The sequence below is a fragment of the Xiphophorus hellerii genome, chromosome 22, assembly GCF_003331165.1.
Source record: "Xiphophorus hellerii strain 12219 chromosome 22, Xiphophorus_hellerii-4.1, whole genome shotgun sequence".
Taxonomy (NCBI): domain Eukaryota; kingdom Metazoa; phylum Chordata; class Actinopteri; order Cyprinodontiformes; family Poeciliidae; genus Xiphophorus; species Xiphophorus hellerii.
The window spans coordinates 24485832-24497321 of NC_045693.1; positions in this window are offsets into that span (position 1 = coordinate 24485832).

Consider the following 11490-nt stretch of genomic DNA (forward strand, 5'->3'; position numbering starts at 1 on the left):
TCTGTCACTGAGGTTATGACTCAAGGATTCTGGGATTGAGGTGGAAGCCAACATGAGTTTCAACCTAACAGTTGCAGATGACACTAGGAATGAGAGGAATTTAGGTAAACAAGAACACATACAAAGATTTAACTTTCACACTGGACGGAAGGTGAGTTATCTTGAAATATCTCAAGAATATGCACAGAGGACAAAGGCTGATCATCATTATAGGATCATCCAACTGCTCCTTAAATCCCCAGCCTGATGATTGAGTATCATAGTCAGTTGTGCAAACTGCAGGAACCCTTCCAGTAGAGATCCTCATCCCTCCATCATCCAAATCCCGCTTGTCCTTCAAGGGTCGCAAGGAGGATGGTACCTATCTCTAGCGGTTATTGGGCAAGAGGCAATTTAGAGAAATCAATGAACAAAACAGTAAAGGTTTTGGACTATGGAAGAAAGCCGGAGTATCCAAAGAGAACCGACGCACGCATGGGCTCAAACCAGGATCTTGTTGCCGTAAGGCCATAATGCTAACAACTATATTCAAAAAATTGTCCACACATCAAGATCATGACAGAGTGTTTAAAAGAATCTAGCTCATGTCAACAAATAGCAGATGGAGAAGTCATTGACTTCTGTAATGTTTGATGCATATCATCATGATCCTCCCTTGGTGTGGGCAACCAAACCTTTCCAATGTACATTGGTTTTCTCATTTACCGTTTTTTTCCCCAAACTGGAGCAATTAAAACATTTGCAAACTCACAAACCACCAATAACTGTTCTGATGTGCTGCAGCTACCAGTAACATCTTGCTCAACTTGTAACTTGACAAATTACAGGCCTGTGGTGCCTGTTCTGGACATGCTAGCTCCTTGCGAAACAACCCATTAACATACCCACCACTACTCTTTTTTTTTTTTTTTTTACATGGGTAAAAAAAAAAAAAAGACATCCAAACCAGACCATTTGTTCAGGCTGCTGTTGTACTTTTTTTTTTATGTCTGTGAGTATGTTTCTATTTCAGCAAAGCAGAGGTCGGTTTGAACCTGACTTTTTCACCTACATCTTTCCAGGAAAGTTTAACTACCCTTAAATTTATAACCATCGTTTTTTACTTCCAATGAGTCATCCTTGAAAATGCTCTTGAGCCCTTCAAACAACCAGCCAGTAATTAAAATCTGCCTATCAAGCATTCTGCCATAAATCAGATTAAAGGTACATTTCCAGCCTCTTTTCCTCTCCACTGAGATGACACGATGGTGTCCTGTTTAGAGAAAGGTTTAGGCAGGATTAAAGGGTGTTTCTGACCCTCTTATGTAGTGTTTGAGCACTTGATCACAGAGGCGTGCCCAAATCCGCACATCAATAGGATTCCATCAACACGCTCTCTTCCTCGACCGACAAAGGGGCTCGATTGGATGGCCTCTACTCACACCACAAGCGCTCAACACGTATAACACACACATGCAGGGAAAGACACGGGTCGCCGTTAAAGCAGCGGAGTCTCTGTTGTTGCTCGCTTTGCTGGCTGATGTCTAATCTCGTCAACTTCTCGCCCGCTCCTCCGGCGACAGACTCGGAGTCGGGATCTGTGAAGCATTTTGCGCGCGGGGCTTCTTTGTCTGCAGACGAAGATCGGCGCGTTTGTTTGGAAATTCAAGAGGGAGATTAAATCAGGTTGGTTGATCAGCAGTGGGGTTTGTTTACAGCTGCCTTTAGACAGGGATGATAAGCTGTTTATGTCAAATCTGTCAGGAATAATTGCACATGTTTGGGCCCTTCTGGTGTGTGTTAGATGATATCCTCCATGTGATAGGGCTCTGCAGATAAGCAATCAGCAAATGCAAAACATATTCAAAAGTAACTCAACGCAGTACGGCTTCCTAAAATGATACAAGCCACGTCATGGAGTCTTTTTAAAAAGAAATGTTTAAGGTGCAGATGTTAAGCGACGTCCATTAGCGATGTATTGTTACGTATGAGTGTATCGAAGCAGAAATCGATTGTGTGCATTTGACAAAAGAAGGACTTTTCTCTTCTCCCTGCGGGCCTGCAGGCCATCTGAAAGGACTGTACATCATACTGTTCAGTCAGTTCTAATTGGAAGTGACTGCTCTGTGTTTATCAGCAGTGGCTGCATTGTGTGTCCATGTGCAGTGGGGGGGTGTGTGTGGTGGAAGGGGGGGGGGTCACTGGTGTTTCCGTGGAAAGGGAAAGTAGCGCCTCAATCGCAGTGGATTCTCAAGGAAATTGCCGCCGCACACACTCAGAGGGACTGGAGCCGCGGCCTGGCGACAGAGTCCGGCTCCCGAGATCATTCCTACGACTGCAGGGGCCACGGAGGCCAAGCGGTGCGTGAGACGGGATGATGTGTTTTTTAGTTCGCTGAGCATCTGAGAGACAACCAGATCCTGGACGACTGAAAGATGTTGGTTTGGATTTGAGGTTTTTCTTTGAATTATTTCTGAATTTTTTTGTCCTTTTATAGTCATTCTTTTGATAATATTTTTGATTCAAGACGTTGCACATGTTCACTAATATCCCGCAAATGTTTAGTTTTTGATTGATAAAAACAGGTTTGTATGTATTTGTATGCATGTACATTTTGAGCCCAACACAAAGGTCCAGATTTGGAAGCTATATAAATCAGCGAAAGCTGTAGTCGCTGCTCTGGAGAAACCCGCAGACTAAACAGTGATGACCCCCAACTCTGACCTTACATGCACCCCCAGGAGAGTGCTGTCTACAGAGTGAAGATGACTTAAAATCAGCTCTAGTGCTATAAAAATGTGTCCATTTCAGTTCTATTCTGGTTTTACTTTTTTGTTGTTGTTGTTGTCACATTTAAATGTTCCAGATCATCAAAGAGACTTAAATACACCAAAAAATGCAGTTTATTAGACCAAAATCAATCTGGCACTACGTTAAACTAAATTTTTAAAAAACTTTGATTAATTACATCTTTTGAAAAGCTAAGTTCATCTTCATAAGCCAGGCTTAGGTTGAATTAGCACCAGCCCTGTAAAATCAAGAAATCAGTCCAAGAGAAATTGTCTTGTAACATGAAGTTGGTCAAAATATCTCAAGAAGCAACACATCATGCCCTGATTTTCTAAAGAAAAAAGAAAAAAAAAATTTTAACCATATCAGAAACAATGTCATACCTCAGTTGAAGCCAGTGCTCATGATTCAACTACTAGAGACAGACAGGACAAAAATAGCAAATATGGGAACGTTCCAAATTAATGCTGAACCAAAGTGAAGCGAGGGGTCCTCTAACATTTGCCAAAAAAAAAAACCCAACCTTGATGATTCCCGAGAATTTGGGGAAAATATTCTGTGGACTGAAAGTAGAGATTTTAAGCCGTTACATCTGCAGTAAAGCTAACGGTTCATGCCAGAAAACAATATGCCAGTTTGACACTATGAGGCTCACTGGAGATCGCCTGCACTGTAAAAAACCAACAAAATTTGAATTGAGCAGAATTGCACAGGAAGGCAACGTCTTTGGACTGTCAGAATCAGCAGGTTTGTTATAATCCTCCCATCTATCTACCACACGTAAGCAATATTACTATTAACTTCAGGGTAGCTACTGTGCTCCACAAATGTGAAACAAACTTTGAAAAAAAAACTGTAAAACTGTTGTTTCACCTAGAATTGAACCATTAAAAAAGGAACATTGACCAACATATTCGATGCGCGTTGACAATTTTATCGGTGGCTCTTGGCAAAATGCGATGTCTGCTTCTGGTTTCGCAATTTGGTGACTGCATGATGCTTTGTTTTTATGTTATGTTTTTATGTCTCCATGATGTAAACCCCTTTGAACTGCCTTGTTTATGAAATGTGCTACACAAATAAACTTGATTGATGGCTGAAAAGAAAAGAAAAAACGCTTTATCCCTTTAAGGAGCCAAAGAAAATCCGCCCACTGACAAATAAAAGAAGGTAACTCCACTGAAAATAAAATCCCAAAGTGTACTTTTGACCACTAGAGGTAAATTTTATAAATTATTTTTGTGTATTTTTTATTTTTTTTTATGGAATAAAATGAGTCAAAGGGCATCATGTATGTTGAAAATAACAGATGTGGAAGTGAATGGGATTCTGAGTGTTTGTCTCCCTCTGCTTGAAAAGCCATGCATGTACATACAGAGGAAGGTATTCAGCGGTGTGATTGGCCTGTTAAGCCACATCTGTATGAGTGCAGTCTACCATCAGGTCCTCCCATGAAGGTTAGACGTTACCCTAAATATGTACACCGAAGTGACTCCATTTATCACTTATTGATTGCTGTTGTGATGGAGTGGAAGGCGACCAAAGAGGTTTTTTGTATGTTTGGGGGAGTCATTAGCGCGCAGGGCAGCACCAGTGTTGGTTTTAAAGGTGAAGCGAGGCCTTTGGGTGACTTTAATGCTCGGGTACAAACCTAACAGACTGCGAGACGCTGTCTCGGTCGGCTCTGATTGGCTGGAGGCCGTTGATGCAAAGAGGTCAGGGAGTCAGAGCTGATGAATGTTTTGTGATACTCAGGAGGGGTAAGGGCAGCGCGGTATGGTTCGAATTAGTGACAAATTAACCCCCTTACAAGTTGTTTTTACTGTTGCAGACATGGCTTTAAACACTCAAAGACAAACAAAGCTTTTAATCAAAACGTTTATTTTTGTGAATCACGGGTAGCAGCCATCTTAGGTTTCTTCTTCTCTGCGTCCTTGATGCAGAGAAGAAGAAAGGGTTAAACGTTTGACTTCGAGGAGGATTTGTGATGACACTGATCTCTCTGTAAGACGGTTGATACTTTTTTTTTATATCGTAGCTGCTGCACACTTAACTTGGACTTTTTTGTTCTTTCATTTTTTGTGAAGTCCACATAAATTTGACACCAACAAACCTAAAGGATGTAAAATAATGAATACTGAAAAAGTTCAGGTTGCTCAGAGCGTAGAATGAAGATTAGGTTTGCAAACTTAGAAATGGGAGAAATGGCTTCACCAGATAACGTTCAGTGAGAGCAACAGGTCAAATAACGCAGCCTACTGTTTGGGTAACCTTTTCAAAGTCAAAACCAAGCTTTATTATTCTTTATTTACAAGTATGATGAAGCAACTTCCAATTTGTCATTGTGGTTGGGTTACAAATTTGTCCCTATGAGGGTTATTTCTTTCGTTTTACTTTCATTTCATGTTTTACAATGTCAACACATTACATAATTAGTAGAATGCTGATTTTTTTTTTAGCATTTAAAAGCCAAATAATCTACCTGTAACTCATGTATAAAGGTTTTTTATTAGGAAAAACTGAGCTCACATTTTTATAAAAGAGGATTTATGCAAAAATAAAAACAAAATCTCACTTCATTTCAACTGCAACATGAGTCCCGTCTACAGAGACCTTCAGAAGTATTCATAATTTCAAATTTTCCCATATTTTTGACACGTTACAAGCAGAAATGTTCAGTGCCCCGGTCTGGCGTTAGCTCAGAGATTAGCTCCATAAATCCATGTTGCAAAAAGAAAAATGCTGAAAGCACAATCTGTCCTGGTATCCTCATGGTACACATTAAGTATGAAGGAACAAAAACAGATGAGAGGATGAAACGACCTGGAGAAAGCCGAGTTCTGGTCATCCTGTGCTTTAAGCTGCATCACAAACTGATCGCTAAGGCCAAAGTCATTCATAACCCTGGTCAACTTGGGTTTAAGTAATCCTTTAATAACCCTAAAAATGGGGGTTATGCCTGTGGAGGTCTCCCAACCTCTACAGGCACTAATTAACAAAAATAAATCTTTCAAATAACTCTTTTTTTTTTTTTCTTAAAATTGATACTTGGTTGTTTTGAGAAATGTCAGACTCATTGTCTCTCCAAAGCAGATTTCATGGTTGAATAAAGATCATCTGAAGTCTAAATATCAGGGGTAGGAATCTTTCTGATCTAACCATAAATGATCAATTACAATTTACAGTCTCCAAACATAATGCAGCTACATTCTCCCAACACCTACGGAATGCTGTTGTGGCTCATACCTGCACCCACCGTTTGTCTTGACAACCGCATTTAACATCCAACTCATCGCATCCTGCCTTCCCTCTCCCTGTATTCTCAAGTAATACATCCTGCTCATCTTGACCTCAGAACGCCATCATGCCAATCTGTTCACCTCTAAGCTGTTTTCCCCTCACTATACTGCCCTCTGTTGGTGACATTTGGTGAGCTGTTGGCTATTCCCACAGGTCAACAAACGTGAGCTGACTCTTTTTTTTTTTTTCCCCCCCCAACATCAGTGTACTAGTCAACGAGTGTCAACATGTTGCGCTGAAGTGGACACAACAGTGAAAAGAGGTGCAGTGATGTGAGACTTTATCAATTTAAAGGGGCAGTGTTGTGGAAAATTGCTTTATATCATGTTATATAATAGTAATCAAAAACATACCTGGAGTGTTGCGTTCTTTCTCTCACGCATGTTTGAGGAATCCTCTAATCTCCCATGGCAACCATTACTTGATTGTACTATAAAATGACTCTGTGCCTGGAAAATACATAATGCTGCCCTTTTAATGAGTTGTTATGTGTTAGACCAAGAAAGTTGAAAAGGGATTAGGTTTTTAACCAGTTACAATAAATAAATATTTGTTACATAATGCATCATTTATTACTGTATGTCCAGTGAAATGCATGACTACTGAGCCTCTTTTTGTCTGCTCCGAACACCAACTTGCCTTTGAATGTCACTTCCAGTATCACCAGTATCATGTCCCTGTGTTGTATTAGATTGTAGGCTGTTGAATGTGCACAGATCCAGATGCAACCCTTTTTGCTCCAGTAGATGGAATTTGAACGTTGACAATCTCATGTCCTAATGCTTTCTTAGCTGCAATATTGATAATCTCATTATCCTCCACCCCAACATGAGCAACAACCCAAAAAAAATGCTCGTCATTTGGCTCCTTTAGTTGTTCTTCTTCTATGGTTATATTGTTGCCTCATTTCTGGTGGGGAAACTGTTGAAAACACACAAGGAAAGACACATTTCGAAGATTAAAATGGCTATGAAATTAAATACAAATGAAAATGTTGCACTTATCAAACTGTTCATTAAATACTAAATGATCTTTCGCCACTTAAAGTCTGCTGTTTAGCTAGACTGGTGCAAAACACAGAAATTAGCATTAATACATGTCTCTTAACAACAAATATGATCTGAAATGAAATTAGAAACTGTTAAAAGTGAGCCCCCTAAAGCAGAAAAACAGTAAAGTAAGATGAATTTCCATTGGCCCAATCAGCCATGACGAATGGCAGGCTGATTGCGTGCTAAAGGACTGAGTTACTGCTTGTGTACGTCAGGGAGATTTAAATGAATGAGTCCTCAAATCTCTGTGGAGAACTCTGTGCTGCATGAAGCACAAGCAGAATATAGAGTCGACATTGGGACAAGATGAGGACACAAAAACAGCCCCCACCAACACAAGACACACATTGTAAAAAAATAACACACCCATGTAGCTTTCGCTACTCGGGAAAGTGCGATGTCATTTAGGGTCACACAGTATGTTGTTTTAACAGGTTAAAAAGTCTGAGGTTGTTCTTGTTACAGATTAAATATACAATTTAATTCAAAACCAGCAGTAAAACTGGTATTCCAATAACTGGTTAACTGGTCATTTCCAATAACTGAAGACTGTGGCGTTTAACTAATGAAAGCTAGCTAGCACGCTATTAGAGATCGTTGCCCACAAAGCTTTCTGTTTATATTAATGGAAAGCTTAGTGGAAGGACAAATGTGAGAGAAAAAACTGCATGTCGTCTGCTGTCTGTTCATGGACGTTTTAGGGTATTTAGTGCTTCCATCTGTTGAGAAGCTTTATAAAAATCTGTTTTAATTTTCCAGCTATCTTTGCTAACATGCATAATTCTACCTCACACTCCATGATGCAGTGGTTCATGCAAAAGGAGCCCCAACCAAGTACTAAAACACACACACACTGTCTGCGTAAGTACAAGGAAATACTTTTCCATATGCCTGACTGAGAAATTTTTAATACCGTTTATGTAAAAGTAAGATTTTCTGACAAGCTTAATTGTGGGGTTTTTTGTTGTAATAAAAAATAACAAAAAAATCCCTAAAACGTCGCTCTGTGTCATAAATCCATATTATACTAATGTTTCACTTTTTATTTGAATAACTGAAACAAATCTTTAATTACATGAATATTTTTGATTTAGAGGGATTATTGACTAAATGAAGGAAAACTGAATTTTTAGAGTTTGACCACATGGGGGCACTGATGTGCCAACATGACTACAGGTCGGACTGAATTCACTAAATTTATTGTTTTATCAAACTGCCCTTCTATTACATTTGTTATGATATATTTCTGGAAATATATTTCATTTTTCCAAAAAGTAGTTTGCTCAAATATGTTTTTTTTGTTTTTTTTAAACAAAGCAAATTCCTTCCTTTGTATTGTATTTTAAAATGGCTTGTACCATTTTAAAATACGTAAAAATGGATCAAGAGAACTAGAGGGCATTCGTGATCCGGTTATTTGTCTTTATGTAAATAAAAGTGCTGATTAAAGGATTTTATTTTCATTGTGTTCAGCAGATCTTATGTAATGAGACAAATGTCCAAATGAAAGAGTCCATGTCCAGAGTTAAGAAACAGAGTAAAGAAAAGGAATTTGCAGACTTTCGTCACTCTTGAATCTTTAAAACCATCAAACAAATGTTAATACCAGAGAAAGAGAACTACAGTAGATGACTGGTCCAGTGTGAACCCAGTTTCTTTTTAAATCAGGAATTAAGTCTGATTAATCACATTTCTTTGGTTCAGCCTCACCAGCCACACCCAGGCTGGATCAATGCGAGGCCTGCAGAAGCATTGGGATAAATGAGTCCTTACAAGATCTCAATAGGCAACACTTCCTGTCAAGATCTCAAGAAATTCAAGAAAAGATGGGGAACAAAGTCACTGATATCTCAGAGTGGAGCAGGTGAGGCCCTTTTAATGCTATTAGGACTCCAGAGAGCCATTATCCCCAAATGGAGAAAACATGGGACTATGGTGAACCTTCCCTGAAGAGGCGGACCTACTAAAATTTATCCAACACCTCATCCAGGAGGTCACAAAAAACAAGAGAAAAAACAATTGTGTGACTGAAAGGTAAAGTCGGGTGAAATCTATTAAAGAGGAGTAAAAAAAAAAAAAGCCGGCCGGTGGATATGCATAAGGTATTATCTGTACAGTACAAATTTAGAAATGAAGGTTTGTAAATGAATCATTGAAACATTTTGACTAATCCTAGCTTAGTGGTCTCTGTTTTGGTTCCTGTTTATTGACGTGTCAAACTTGAGACTTCCTGTTTGCCTGTAAGCACATATTTGACAGTATGAAAAGTCAAGGCCGGCTGTAATCAGGCAAAAAATATAACTCATTTCTACATGCACAGAGTATGCACAACCCTACTGTAGAGAATGCTGTAGGAAACCATGCGTGTTGCTTTGTTCATATAGTCTTCTTACTTCCCAGCTGTTCCATGCACTTGTGAGTATTTTGCATTCAATTTGGAGGGGAAAAGAGGGTATCACACCTTTCTGAAGAGCAAAAAGGTTAACCAGAAAAACATTAATATATTTGCACTGGATATTGGCGTCTTTGAAATCTTCAAACTAAAAAACAAGAAAAAAATACATTGGTTGCACTTTAAAACAGTCAAGTTTCAAATGAACTTGCAGCTGCGGTCTGGTCAGGTCTGGTCTGGTCAAGTATGTCTAAGATCGAGAGAAGTATTCAACCAGAAATGAAGCGGAAACCAAGACAAGTACAAGACTTTGGAATTGTGGTCTGAAGAACCACAAACCTACATTTTTAACCTTTCGGTAGTTGACTGATTCACTTGCCTGCTTGTAGCCTTCTTGTGTTTTAGCTGTCTTTAAGAGGCTTCAAAAGTAATGTTATTAATTGTTCACAAGGCAAATAGTGGTGAATGGTCTGTACTATGTGACAGGCTACTGGGGAGTAGCTACATTTGCCCTGAGGGAGTCTGATAGAGGCTAGGTCGTTATGCACCAGTACCACTGGACCCTCTGACCAGCAGGCAAGGCGGGTAAAACTTTTTACTCGAGGACACAAAGACGGAGACAGACAGAGTGGACCTGCAAACCGGCAACTCGCTGGTTACTGGAATAACTCCTACCAACATGAACGTGGTGACAGCAATAATCACAAATTATCTTTGATAAGTTGTGATTGTCAAAGAGTGAAGGTCAATAAGCACCAATAGCACAAAAGACGAGTTGTTCAGGCATGTTAGACTTTGTAAAAAAAAAATATTTCACGAGCTCCAGAGCATAACCTAAAATAGAGAAATCAGAAACACATGCTGGTGGCTATTTCTCCACTGATCAGTTTCCTGCTGCGGTCATGAATGACGCATCCAAATTTAATTCGCAAGTTAGACAAGCAGTCAAATTTGTCAATGCTAAAGCTGATTATATACCATCTTAAGTCGCGTTCAGCTCCATCTCAAAATGTACAACTACATTGCAGGGTTCAATAATTTGCATCTCACGAACCGTCCTCTCACTCTGTACGACCTGATGCTCGGAAGCGACCCGGCTGCCCACATGTGTCGGGTAGTACCCAACACGTTGGGCCCTTGAATCGGGAGCTGCACAAAAGAACAAGAAAACTACAAAGCAAAGGAGACGAATGAAAGGAATGTTCAACTAAAACAAAGGCACTTCCCTGGCAATCATTGCTATTCTATAAGTGTAAAAATAAAAACAAAAAAGTTCCTTTCACGTTTTGTTTTCGTGGTGGTGTATGTGCCACGTGAGAGATTCAGGTACATTCGGCTCCGCTTCAATAATTCCCTCATGAGAGTTGATCAGATTTTCAAATACGCTTGATTTTTGTGCGACCATAAGATTATTGATCGGGAGCTGGTCGTGAGGTGTTACCCCTTATATCGCTACACCTTATATCAAACTTTCCCCATCTGACTTTCTTATTCTAGTGACTTGCGATTTACTTTCCTGACTAAAATTTATAATATTCCCTATTTGAGTAAATATTGAATATCGTATCAAACCACATCCTTGAATCGGTCATACAATTACCAATGGATGCCAGCTTTGTTTCCTTTTTTTATGACACAGAAAACTGAAGAAAAAAAAAGTGCAGGTCATGCTTTAATGTAGTTTTAAATAGTGATCAATAAGCTCGGCATTTATTAAAGTCTTACTTGGTTAAACAAAAGTATACAACTATTGTGTTAGAATATGTAAGGGGGAAAAAAAGAACAAGGTACGTTATTTGGGTGTACAATGGATCAGTCACCAGCAGAGGGCGGTGCACCATCACTATTTCACCCTAATAATCTCTTCGCTTTTTTTTCCCGTCACACAGACATGAACCTGAGAGGAAAACAACAATGTTGGCAACTGCTTGGGTGGTTGGAATGAAAATCTGACTGGATTCTTAGCCAACAAACGTG